This window comes from Lissotriton vulgaris, unplaced genomic scaffold (assembly GCF_964263255.1).
Source record: "Lissotriton vulgaris unplaced genomic scaffold, aLisVul1.2 SCAFFOLD_2581, whole genome shotgun sequence".
Classification (NCBI taxonomy): Eukaryota; Metazoa; Chordata; class Amphibia; order Caudata; family Salamandridae; genus Lissotriton; species Lissotriton vulgaris.
In genome coordinates, this window is record NW_028251061.1 from 7260 (window position 1) to 21448 (window position 14189).

At 43.8% G+C, this 14189-nt stretch overlaps 1 pseudogene; it reads right to left on the reverse strand.

Moving 5' to 3' along the window:
• Positions 1–6851: 6851 nt before the first annotated feature.
• On the reverse strand, positions 6852–9154 carry LOC147663056 (uncharacterized; annotated as a pseudogene).
• Between the last annotated feature and the right edge of the window lie 5035 nt (positions 9155–14189).

Consider the following 14189-nt stretch of genomic DNA (forward strand, 5'->3'; position numbering starts at 1 on the left):
GAGGCGCTAAATGAAATGGTCGTATATCTGGCCCCAAAATCCTTAGTACCTTGAGTATTTGTTTTGTGTGCACATGTGTGTATTTTTTTCGAATGACTGTTTTAATTTTGAAATTTAACTCATACACATTGCTTGGGGGTCCCCGGCTTCCAGTGGTGACTCAATGGGAGTCCTCAGGAGTCAAACGTTTGGGAACCACTGAGTTAGAGGATGGAGTTTTTTGAGATTGAGAGAGCCGTTGAGAAAATGAACTTTAAGAAGAAACTGTGTAAAATTATGCACGGCAAATGTTTTCTAATCACATGTCTTTTGATGTTTTTTAGCATGACGTTAGCTTTGGTGGGTTGGTTTGTATTTTCTCTTCAACTGATTTCTGCACCCATTTTTCAACCTACGACTTTACCTGCTACTACTTCTTTGCATTCTTTCCATACTTTACCTGAACACGAACAGATTAGAAGGTCAGAATTTGTAAATAACTCATTCATACAGTTATTGCATCAACATCAGTTGGTGGTGAACATCACTAATTGCTGGGTGTGTCGTCTTATGCCGCATACTACGGATAGAGGTGTTCCCTATTTGATTTTACCGATCAGTCAGAATGGGTCTTTGTGGGCTTTTCAGACTATGTTCCTTTATGCCCTTGAGGTTTATGCTCCGCGTTTTGGAAGAGAGAACACGAGTAACCAAGCTTTGGTGAAAGGAGTTTTAAACATGAGTAGAGAGATCGATACTTATAGAACTATTCCCAGAGATGAGTTAATGGCATATGTTGGTTGGAATGCAACCAGATATAGTATTAGTCTGGGTGAGAAGCAGAGACGAAAAAGGTCACCTCCGATTTGGATATTACCCCATCGTGGTCATTTTTGTCTGCAAGGGAAAGGCAAGAATCCGAGAGCTCAGTTAGGGAAGAGTGTTTGTACTCAGACGTATGTCTTTGAGTCCCAAACTTCCCCACCATTTTTAGCAGCTAAGGGCACGTATTTTGTCTGCTATGATAGAGCATATACATGGTTGCCCCCTGATTTTTCGGGAACATGTAATGTTGCATTTTTGTTGCCTCCTACGTATACTGCTGCTGTAGATTACCACAGAACGAGAGTTGTTAGGGGTGTCTTCAGTGAGGAAGATACTACAGGACAAGAAGTGGGAGACTTTTTCAAGGGTTTCCTACCATTTTGGGGACCTATGGCAAACAGTAGAAATATACGGCAATTGACAAGAGTGGTTGAATCCACCATAAATGAAACTGCTGGTGCCCTTAGTAATCTGACCGCTGAGCTTCAAGCAGATCGCCTTATGACATTACAGAATTGAATGGTTTTAGATGTCATACTTGCAGATCGAGGTGGGGTATGTAAAGTGATCCAATCGAGTTGCTGCGTTTTCATACCAGACAATGCTCCTACAGTATACCAGGCCATTTCTAAGTTACATAAGATCTCTGAGTCTATAAATGTGGATAAAGGAGATTGGTCGTTGATTGGATGGTTTTGGGAACTGTTATCGACTTGGGGATGGAAGATTCTGATGATCATTGGGATGGCTTTAGCGATTCTTTTCCTGTTCTGTCTTTGTGTGCAGTGCGCTCCTGCTATATGTGGCCTCTGTGCTACTACGTGTGCAAGGAGACCTGTCCCAAGAGAGGTACTAAGTGATAGGATTATGCTCCAGCAACATCTTGATGATCTGATGAATATAGACCTGGACTCAGATTGACGTGAGTTTAGATTATTGCCTATGTAAGGGCAAAAGGAGGGACTGAGGTTCCGTGAATTCTGAACCCGTTTCATAAAGGTGATGGTTTCGTTAAGAATTTGATATTAGCGAACCGTAACTAGTTAGTGCGGCAAGTATGAGTGTTTTCATCACGTTAGACCGATGGATTCACTACGTATTTAGGGATTTCGTTCTGAACCCTTGGGTTCCATTTTGTGTATGGCAGCCATTTTGTGGTTGCCCTCACATAGGCCGATGACTGTGGCTGAACTAGTCTTTTTAAGGACATGTACACCTTAGCTCCAGTTCGTGCCGACTCCTGTTTGACCTGAGTGAACTGACCCTGTTGCCTGAAGCTGACCTTGTTAAACCAGTTCCTGCCCTCTAGCTGATCAAGGTTAAGGATCAGAGCACAGGACATCGTAAAGTTTTATTGCACACAAATATGCCTTATCCTACTCTCACCTGTTTCTGCTCCTTTCTTTATGGTCTATTTATGATTGGGTTGTGGCCTTTTTTATTATGGGTTCGTTCAACCTGTCTAAAGAAGAATGTTGGGTTTGACCGATGATTGATCATGGGCTGGGCAACTGAAAAGTGGGTTTTACTGTCATGCAATACCTTTGGTGTGAATACATGTGATTGGACAGTTTGTAAATATTAGGTATTTGTCTGGAATGTGATTTTTGGCATAAAAAGGGACGACTTGCTGTGTAAAATTGAGCAGTCTCCTGAGAACTCATACCGTGATGATTTCTAGGACTTCTGTTACTGGCTGCAGCCAATAAATTTGATCTTTGACGCCACCAAGAAGTTTCTGTGTCTCTGTATTCTAAGACAGGTGGAACCCGAAGACTTTGGGCATGCCCCTGGCGCCGCTGGGTATTAAATAACCCGGTTCTTCAGAAGTACTGGTGTGAATATGTGCACAAAATGAGGACATTTTAACACAATTCCATACACAGATTTGAGCTGGTTAACTGTGTGATGACAGCGATCCTTGTGCCAATCATCCACACTCGAGCTCATTAGGTAAAAAGACAATCATCAGTACAGACTACGTACTTATCCCTACCTTGGCTCAGTGCAGGAGGGGTTTCAGTTCCATTATAGAAAATTATACATTTAAATTTAAGCTTCCATAGGACTATGGAATGATTATTCCCCGGAGGAACCCACAGAAAACAACAAAAACAGATTTCAATATACACTTCAAAAATAGGAATCATTCAAGCCACCATTCATTCATCAGACGTACCACCACAAACAACAATAACAATATACTTTTAAATGAATACTGGAATAGAATTATTCACAGTAAAGCCATCTACAATTAATATTCTCTAAAAGAGATCTAATTATACAATTCTTGGAACCCTTTTTGTAATTTTTGGCTTATTGAAAGTTCTACGCGTTTCAAACTCGTGTTATTTTGGAGTTATCATCAGGACCGTTTGAATAGTGGCTTGAATGATTCCTATTTTTGAAGTGTATATTGAAATCTGTTTTTGTTGTTTTCTGTTTATGTAAATATGAATGTATTTCTTTGTGTACATAAGGTCTTAAAAATGTGAATTTGGCAAACTAAGATACCAAAATAAAGGAAATATATAAATAAAATATAAAACAAATAAAAGAAGTGATAATACACACGAAACATGGTGTTTTAGTTCATATGTTTTGAAAAAATAGTTTAGGCTAAGTCAATAGCGGCACGTGCATCTCTTTTGTTCATTTTAGACACCTTCTGACAGCAATCACACTGTCAAGACAGGACCTCCTTCTAATGTCACCTGTGCCAGACTCTCTGCTGACAGCAGTCACACTTTCGAGATAGGACCTCCTTCTAATGTCAGCTCTGCCAGACCACCTGCTGACAGCAGTCACACTGTCGAGACAGGACCTCCTTCTAATGCCACCTCTGCCAGACCACCTGCCGACAGCAGTCACACTGTCGAGATAGAACCCCCATCTGTTGCCACCTCTGCTAGACTCCCTGCTGGCAGCACAAATTATCTTGAGTTTGGGGCTCAATATAATTTCTTTACAATCAGCAGTAAAATGTCAAAATCCAAATATTTTTTTATTCTATTACATATCTTAAAAACGTGCCTTTCTTTTTAATGTAAAACTTAGTCATTATTGTGTACATTTTATAGCACCGTGATTGGTTCTACCTTAATATTATTTTTTATACAATCAATCTTTTTTTTCATTTCTTTTGTGGAACAATCATGTCAAAATTCGGCTCCATTAGCCATCAAAAAATCTTCGTCCAAGAATGTAAAATGGTGATTTTGCCTAATTATCACACAACATGCGGCTCAGTGACTTTTATAAATGATTCCTCACTCTCCTGAAGAGAAGCGCTCACCCTGTCTATCACACAGCATGCAGGTTGGAGACTTTCATTGATAATCTGTATTTGCTGAACAGACACCGTGTGCTCGGCCTGGATATAACACAGCTGCAGATCTCAGACCTTCATTATTGATCCTGCACTCTTCTGAAGTGTTCTCAGCCTGGCTATCACACGGCTGCAGCTCTGTGACCTTCATTATTGATCCTGCACTCTTCTGAAGTGTGCTCGGCCTGGCTATCACACAGCTGCAGCTCTGAGAACTTCATTATTGATCCTGCACTCTTATGAAGTGTGTTCGGCCTGGTGATCCCACAGCTGCAGCTCTGTGACCTTCATTATTGATCCTGCACTCTTCTGAAGTGAAGTACTCAGCCTGGCTATCACACAGCTGCAGCTCTGTGACCTTCATTATTGATCCTGCACTCTTCTGAAGTGTGCTCGGCCTGGCTATCTCACAGCTGCAGCTCTGTGACCTTCATTATTGATCCTGCACTCTTCTGAAGTGTGCTCGGCCTGGCTATCACACAGCTGCAGCTCTGAGAACTTCATTATTGATCCTGCACTCTTATGAAGTGTGTTCGGCCTGGTGATCCCACAGCTGCAGCTCTGTGACCTTTATTATTGATCCTGCACTCTCCTGGAGTGTGCTGGGCCTGACTATCTCACAGCTGCAGCTCTGTGACCTTCATTATTGTTCCTGCACTCTTCTGAAGTGTGCTCGGCCTGGCTATCACTCAGCTGCAGCTCTGTGACCTTCATTATTGATGCTGCACTCTTCTGAAGTGAAGTACTCAGCCTGGCTATCACACAGCTGCAGCTCTGCGACCTTCAGTATTGATCCTGCACTCTTCTGGAATGTGCTCAGCCTGGCTGTCTTACAGCTGCAGCTCTGTGACCTTCATTATTGTTCCTGCACTCTTCTGAAGTGTGCTCGGCCTGGCTATCACTCAGCTGCAGCTCCGTGACCTTCATTATTGATCCTGCACTCTTCTGAAGTGAGCTCGGCCTGGCTATCACACAGCTGCAGCTCTGAGACCTTCATTTTTGATCCTGCACTCTTCTGAAGTGTGCTCGGCCTGGCTATCACACAGCTGCGGCAGCTCTGCAACCTTCATTATTGATCCTGCACTCTTCTGAAGTGTGCTCGGCCTGGCTATCACACAGCTGCAGCTCTGCAACCTTCATTATTGATCCTGCACTCTTCTGAAGTGTGCTCGGCCTGGCTATCCCACAGCTGCTGCTCTGCGACCTTCATTATTGATCCTGCACTCTTCTGAAGTGTGCTCGGCCTGGCTATCACACAGCTGCAGCTCTTAGACCTTCATTATTGATCCTGCACTCTTCTGAAGTGAAGCCTGGTGCTGAGCCTGGCTATCTCACAGCTGCAGCTCCGTGACCTTCTTTATTGATCTTGCACTCTTCTGAAGTGAGGTACGTGGCCTGGCTATCTCACAGCTGCATCTCTGGGACCTTCATTATTGATCCTGCACTCCTCCGAAGTGTGCTCGGCCTGGCTATAATACAGCAGCAGTTCTGTGACCTTCATTATTGATCCTGCACTCTTCTGAAACGTGCTCGGCCTGACTATCTCACAGCTGCAGCTCTGTGACCTTCATTATTGTTCCTGCACTCTTCTGAAGTGTGCTCGGCCTGGCTATCACTCAGCTGCAGCTCTGTGACCTTCATTATTGATGCTGCACTCTTCTGAAGTGAAGTACTCAGCCTAGCTATCACACAGCTGCAGCTCTGCGACCTTCAGTGTTGATCCTGCACTCTTCTGGAGTGTGCTCGGCCTGACTATCACACAGCTGCAGCCCTGTGACCTTTATTATTGATCCTGCACTCTTCTGAAGTGAAGTACTCAGCCTAGCTATCACACAGCTGCAGCTCTGCGACCTTCAGTATTGATCCTGCACTCTTCTGGAGTGTGCTCAGCCTGGCTGTCTTACAGCTGCAGCTCTGTGACCTTCGTTACTGATCCTGCACTCTTCTGAAGTGAAGTACGCGGCCTGGCTATCACATAGTTGTAGCTCTGTGACCTTTATTATTGATCCTGCACTCTTCTGAAGTGTGCTCGGCCGAGCTGTCACACAGTTGTAGCTCTGTGACCTTCATTATTGATCCTGCACTCTTCTGAAGAGAGGCTGACATCTTTGTAGCTCTGAGAGTTGACAAAAGATCTTCACACATTTACTTCAATGACATGGCTTTTCCTGTGTGTGTTCGCTGATCAGTACTTAATATTGAATATTCATAAAACCTACATCAACATTCACTGCACTTGAAGGATTCCTGTGCGTGTTTTCTGATGCTGTTTTAGACCTGATATATATATATGTATATATATCCATTGTCACATTCCTTGCACTTGAATGGTTTTCCAGTGTGTATTCGCTGATATGTTCTTAATATTGATGATTCACTAAAACTACTTCTACATTCTCTGCAATGGTATGGTTTTTCCCCTGTGTGTGTTCTCTGATGGTGCTTTCGGTCTGATAATCGACAAAAGCTCTTCAGACATTCATTGCACTTGAATGGTTTTTCCCAGGTGTGCGTTTGCTGATGAATCCTTAATGTTGAAGATTCACTAAAACTACTTCCAGATTCACTGAACTTGAATGATTTTCCCCTGTATGCGTTCTCTGATGCTGTTTTATGTCTGATAATCGAACAAACCTCTTCATACATTCACTGCACTGGTATGGTTTTTCCCCGGTGTGGGTTTTCTGATGCTGTTTTAGGTGTGATGATTGACAAAAGCTCTTCACACATTCACTGCACTTAAATGGTTGTTTCCCCTGTGTGTGTTCGCTGATGAATCCTTAATGTTGAAGATTGACTAAAACTACTTTCACATTCACTGCACTTGAATGTTTTTTCCCATGTGTGTGTTCGCTGATGAATCCTTAATGTTGAAGATTCACTAAAACTACTTTCACATTCACTGCACTGGAATGGTTTTCCCCCTGTGTGTGTTCTCTGATGCCGTTTTAGGCTTGATAAATTTATAAAGCTCTTCCCACATCCATTGCACTTGAATGGGTTTTCCCCAGTGTGTGTTCTCTGATGCCTTTTTAGGTCTGATAATTGAATAAACCTCTTCTCGCATTCACTGCACTGGTATGGTTTTTCCCCGGTGTGTATTTTCTGATGCAGTTTTAGGTGTGATGATTGACAAAAGCTCTTCACACATTCACTGCACTTAAATGGTTTTTCCCCTGTGTGTGTTCGCTGATGTTTTCTTAATGTTGACATTTCACTAAAACTACTTCCACATTCACTGCACTGGAATTGTTTTTCCCCTGTGTGTGTTCGCTGATGTTTCCTTAATGTTGAGGATTCACTAAAACTACTTCCACATTCACTGCACTGGAATGGCTTTTCCCCTGTGTGTGTTCGCTGATGTTTCCTTAATGTTGAATATCGACTAAAGCTACTTTCACATTCACTGCACTTGAATGGTTTTTCCCCTGTGTGTGTTCGCTGATGATTCCTTAATGTTGCCAAATCACTAAACCTTCTTCCACATTCACTGCACTTGAATGGTTTTTCCCCTGTGTGTGTTCTCTGATGCTGTTTTAGGCTTGATAAATATATAAAGCTCTTCCCACATTCATTGCAATTGAATGGTTTTTCCCCACTGGGTGTTCTCTGATGCCTTTTTAGGTCTGATAATAGAATAAACCTCTTCTCACATTCACTGCACTGGTGTGGTTTTTCCCCGGTGTGTGTTTTCTGATGCTGTTTTAGGGGTGATGATTGAGAGAAGCTCTTCACACATTCGCTGCACTTAAATGGTTTTTCCCCTGTGTGTCTTCGCTGATGAATCCTTAATGTTGCCAAATCACTAAACCTTCTTCCACATTCACTGCACTTGAATGGTTTTTCCCCTGTGTGTGTTCTCTGATGCTGTTTTAGGCTTGATAAATATATAAAGTTCTTCCCACATTCATTGCAATTGAATGGTTTTTCCCCAGTGTGTGTTCTCTGATGCCTTTTTAGGTCTGATAATAGAATAAACCTCTTCTCACATTCACTGCACTGGTGTGGTTTTTCCCCGGTGTGTGTTTTCTGATGCTGTTTTAGGTGTGATGATTGAGAGAAGCTCTTCACACATTCACTGCACTTAAATGGTTTTTCCCCTGTATGTGGTCGCTGATGTTTTCTTAATGTTGACAAATCACTAAAACTACTTCCACATTCACTGCACTGGAATAGCTTTTCCCCTGTGTGAGCTCGCTGATGTTTCCTTAATGTTGAAGATTGACTAAAACTACTTTCACATTCATTGCAATTGAATGGTTTTTCCCCAGTGTGTATTCGCAGATGCTGTTTTAGGTGTGATAATCGATTAAACCTCTTCACACATTCAGTGCAATTATATGTTTTTTCTCCTGTGTGTGTTCCCTGATGCCGTTTTAGGTGTGATAATTGACTAAAGCTCTTCAAACATTCACTGCACTTGAATGGTTTTTCCCCTGTGTGTGTTCGCTGATGATTCCTTAATGCTGAAGAGCAACTAAACCTACTGTCACTTTCACTACAATGATATGGTTTTTCCCCTGTGTGTGTTCGTTGATGTCTTTGTAGGCCTGATAACTGGATAAAGCTCTTTACACATTCAGTGCATTTGAATTGCTTTTTCGCTGTGTGTGTTTGCTGATGGGGTTTTAATATTGATGACAAACTAAAGCTCTCACTGCATGTGTCTGAGACTTCTCTCTTGGTTAGCGTCTCTGGGTCTGGTATATACTTGTTTACATCGTGTGACTGTACTTCCTGAAGGGCCATCATGACTGATAAAGCACTTGTATTATTCTTGCATTCTCTGTATGTATTGTATTTTGCACGTTTGCTTTCCGATTAAAGAATAAAGTGCAATGGTCACCAACTACTTCCCAATCTCAAAACGTGTGTAAGGCTTCTTCGTGGGCGATTGTGTCTTTAGACTGGATAATGGTTCGGCACGCATGCGGGTAAAGATCCAACGTCCTTCTGGTCGGTGCACACTGGGACAGTACTCTGTATTTTAGAAAACAGAACCCCTATTTCTTTTAACCTTCAGTTGTCTGACTCCACTCCGTTGCGCTTTTCACTGGTTGCTGTGGATTGGTCTGAAACAGTTTGCAATACACCTCTAGCTGAATGGTGGCCTGGTATTATTTAAGGAAGCAGAGCACTGCTGTAACCACCTCATACCAATCTCATGATCAAAGCTGTTATTGGACATGTTTACACAAGAGGAGGTTTATCAGTATTGTCTTCATTTTCTAGAGGTCATTTCTTCGTTTTGAGGCATGGAAGTACACAGCTAAGATTCGTGGAATCACTGAATTTCTTGTGTCCCTTCTCCCTTCTTTCAGGATGTCTCAGTTTATGTTCGGGTTTGGCTGGCTCTGATGGCACTTATGTTTTCCTGAATACTGGAACTCAATATTTCAGACTTCGTCTTTGCAGATTTACAGTGTTATCTTCCTTATTTTGAAACATTTTGTACAATCAAAGATTGTTTTCTGTCGGATGTAAAAAAAAATTAATAACTTAAAGGGAAACATAACGGAATGTGCAAACACAATTTTTTATTGATTGTATAAATATCTCTTGATTACCATTTTTGAAACATATGAAGGCATATTTAACCATACACAGAAATTTACATAAAAGTTGCTTTGAATATGTCACATCTTAATTATTCATGAGTAAGTTGGTAAAAAAAAAGGGCGCTCGCATAGCACTCATACACTAGTTACAGCTTTAGGTAGTGGCAAATGGTCAAGGTTTTGTAAAACAAGAACAGCTCTTTGAGTAAGAGATGGGAGATGGATCAGGAAGACTTGAGACAGAAGGTTGGACATCAGAATGTTGTGCCATGAATCAAAGATTGCTGCTCGCAGAGGTGCTTTGCTTCATCCACTACACCCACAATATGCAGTAGAGCAGCAGTTTAATGATTGTTTTTACTTTGTGGTTTTACTTCTCTCACATATATTTCTAAGTTTGTCGGTATTATCCACTGGGGTGGGAGTTTCCCAGCTGGACAAGGAGATTGAGCTTGGCTGGTCTGTTGTTTAGTTGTCCCACCTCTAACTTTAGAGCTTGAGATAGCATGCTAGACTGGCGGCCCACTAGTTGACAACTGTGGTGCATCAGCGTAGCAAGAGCACAGATGGTACGCCAAAGCCAAGGCTGTTAGCACCCTTTCACCCCTGGACCATGCTCAGCACCCGAAACACTCTCTTAAAAACATCTCTTAAGTCAAACTGCTCTGTCCATACATCCTACACCTCTGCTGCCCGCCACACAAGGTAGAGCCTGTTCTCAAACCTATTCACCTGCACCTCACTTGCATTGACCTGCTTTCAACATTCCATTTCCAGCACAAAACCTGCGAACAACATTTTCCAGCCACGTAATTCCCATGACTTTTCATAGGTCTCTCCTCCTACTCATGCTTTTCAACATCGCCTGTACAAACCACTGTGGCCACCTTCAATGGTACAATCCTGAGGTGCGCTCATTCTTTCCACAAGATGGAGAATGCACCAGAACAGCGCACACTGCACATAAGATAAAGATAAAGTGCCTTCTGCGACTCTCACACATGCCCGGCAATGAAACAGTCCCTACACAGCTTTTACAAAGGGCCACATGTGTCAGGTTTCTGTGAGCGCCTCAGAACGTAGTCATCCGGCTGGATGTCATACGGACTAAACAACTACATGTCCCAGACTGCTTAGCGCCTATCTAGGGGCGGTCCTGTTCGGCTTGTGCGGAGGACGAATTGTTACCGCAATTGCCCTCCGTTGGTGAGCCTTCTTGCTTCGGCTCGTGCGGAGGACGAATTGTGTTCCGTGTGGAGTGTTCTCTACGAGTGTGTCTCACTACCGCAGTTGCCCTCCGTTGGTGAGCCTTCTTGCTTCGGCTCGTGCGGAGGACGAATTGTGTTCCGTGTGGAGTGTTCTCCATGAGAGTGTTTCCTTCTTGCAGTTGCCCTCCGCAGGTGAGCCTTCTTGCTTCGGCTCGTGCGGAGGACGAATTCTCGTATATACTTAATCTTACCGCACGTGGTAAGTTTTGCTCTGTATGCTGTGCCTGCGTCTTGAGGCTCGTACACAGGAAATCAGGATCTCATATTGAATTGAAGCAGTGCCCTTCAGGACCATATTCAATACTGATTGGAGTAACACAGGTACTGTACTGTTTTATACTATCGGGTGACGTAACCCATTGTTGCTTAACTTTGTTTTACTCGGATACATTGAATCCAGGGGTCCCTCGGATGTTGCTCAAGACTCTCCTCTACGTCCCGTCATGTTCATATGTCGTGGGGTATGTACAATAGCATAGTGTTTCATTCTTGCAATACGGTTATACAAGGGCACAGAATAAGAAAGGTATTCATTGTGTATTACAGGGAGGACGTAGCACCGTTCATATCCTTCCAGGGCTCTGATGCTGGTGAAGAGTTGTATCTTCTATTACACCGTTCCTTTAGTTTCTTTACAGGTAGATGGGTACATCTTATGTTAATGGGTTGCTGATTGAAACAGGAGTGAGAGTATCTGGTACCAACGCATTTCTTTGTCTTGTGTTTTCCAGATCTCCCTCCCCGCTGTTCCCTTCCTTCCCCGCCTTTCTTTTTGCCCTCACCTGATCCTTCCTTAACCCACGGCTATTTCAGCAATCTGGGTTTGGTTAGATCTGGAGGTGGCCTTGTTATAACATCACGCTGATCCCGAGGATTGAGAAGTTAACAACATGCTTAGCATTGCTTTTCAAATACTCACAAAATGCCACAGGCACAGCTCAATAATGCAAAATAAAAGTATTTCACAGTGTGAAATGCACCGCCAAATGATCCATAGCGTGCAGCATGCCACCAAGGTTCTTTACTTTCGCAAATGCGTTCGCAGCTGCAAAGTTTGTTGTCACCAAAGTGTTCTTTCTTTGAAAAAGGTGCTTTTCCTCTATGAAATATAGAGCGGGGGCAGGCCCAGATCAGTCAGAAGTAAAACATTTATAGCTCAGTAGTATTCTGAGATAAAGAACTGGGTAGTAGGACGCTGGCTTCCAATAACATGGCACTGAGCACCTCACTTAAGCCAGTCTTTAATGATTGTTTGAAGAACAGGGCAACAGGAAGGTGTGTTAAATGCCGACCATTAACCTTTCACCAGCTGCACACGGGGAAGGCATTGGCTAGAGTGAACACCGTGCTCACGCAACCGCTCAAGTCGTGCATACAGGCGCTAAAACATGTTAGCGAAGTGTCATGGAATCCTTGATTCAATTCACATAATTTAACTACACACATTACAGTTAACTCTCCCCCCACCGTATCAAGTGCATGTTTCCTGATTCGACACCAGAGTACTGGTGCTGTAAACTGGCTGGCGCTGGCTTCTAACATATGGTGCGGGAGTGGCCACCACTACTGGTGTCATGGCTTGAGATTACAGCCACCAAAGCAGAACTCACAGACCATACACTGTCAACTACCCCTGAATCCTGCCTGCTAGGCCTTCTCAATAAAGCAAAGAGGGGGCAAACACTTACACTGGTTCATAGACCTTGGATACGTACTTTACAAGTGACAAAAGCAATGTTTTGGAAAGTGGCCTCTGTGCCAGACACTAAGAGGTGGCTGCATACTCCCCTGCACTGTGCACGAGCAGAGGATAACACACTACACATGCTACTCTCTAGAGGAGTGGGGAGAATGGGTGGGGTGGTGGGAAGGTAGGATCTGCTTTCATGGTTTCCCCCACTCTTTGCTGGTGTCATACAGTTTTTCTGACTAGTCTGCGTCAGATCCTGCTAATCAGGACCCCACTCACTGTGCTTCCTTTCTAAATTGGCTATGGTGAGCACCTTGGTACATTCCTTATTGGCTGCTGATGTACTCTAGTAAGTCCCTAGTATATGGTACTAGGTACCTAGGGCCTAGGTACTCCAGGGGACCCCCATGGGCTGCAGCATGTGTTATGCCACCCATGAGCTGCCACTCCGTTAGCTGCCATCATTAGATCATATGGTTTTGAAACCGTGTCCTACGCCGACGACACTCAGTTACTTGTCACCTGTGACTCCGATCTCGTCGGCACCCGGCTTCGCTTTAGGAGTTGTATGACCCGAATAAATGAATGGATGAGCGCCAACAAGTTACAACTGAACAGCAACAAGTCCGAGATCATCTTGTTTGGAAGAGCTGAGGAGGTCTGGTCGTCTGACTGGTGGCCTGCGGAATTAGGATTGGGCCCCCCTCCCAAACCATCTGTCAGAAACCTCGGCATTACCATAGACGCCCCCTTGTCCATGAAGCCCCACATAGATCAGGTTCTTGGGGTCTGCTACGGCATCATGTGCATTCTCCGTAAGATTTTTAAGTGGCTCCCTATTGAGGCTAGGAAACCACTGGTACAGGGCCTTATCGTTAGCCGTTTGGACTACGGAAACGCCCTGTTCACTGCCCTAAATGCCAATCTGCTTTCCAAGCTTCAGATTCTTCAGAACCCGGCCGCTAGGCTTGTCCTCAATCTCCCCAGTAGATCCTCATCCATCTCGAACCTACCGACTCTTCCTTGTCTCCCAATCTGCCAGAGATGTCACTTTAAAATCCTAAGCCTGGTCCATAAGACAATGCATGACGCCGGCCCTAACTACCTAAAAAAACAAGCTCCTTAGGTACATCCCTGGTAGATCTCTAAGGTCCAGCTCCAAATTCCTCCTTGCTCAGCCCCGTTTTCGGACTCTGCGCAACGGGGGCCGTTCCTTTTCCTATCTGGCCCCAATGTGGTGGAACAAACTACCGGTCCATATCTCTTCCATAACCGATCATAAATGTTTCCGTAAAAATCTTAAAACCTGGCTTTTCCCCCCTCCCACCAACTAGCCGCAATGCACCGTCCCTGTCCTCCATTCTTTAGCTGCTAGCGCCTTGAGACCTTACGGTGAACTGTGCGCTATATAAGAATGTATGACTATGACTATGAGGGACCCTCCAAACTCTGACCACAGGCCTGCCATTGTAGCCTTTGTGAGTTGGTGCATGCACCTCTCACGAAAGATATGTTTCCTTATATCTAACATCCCTGCCCTT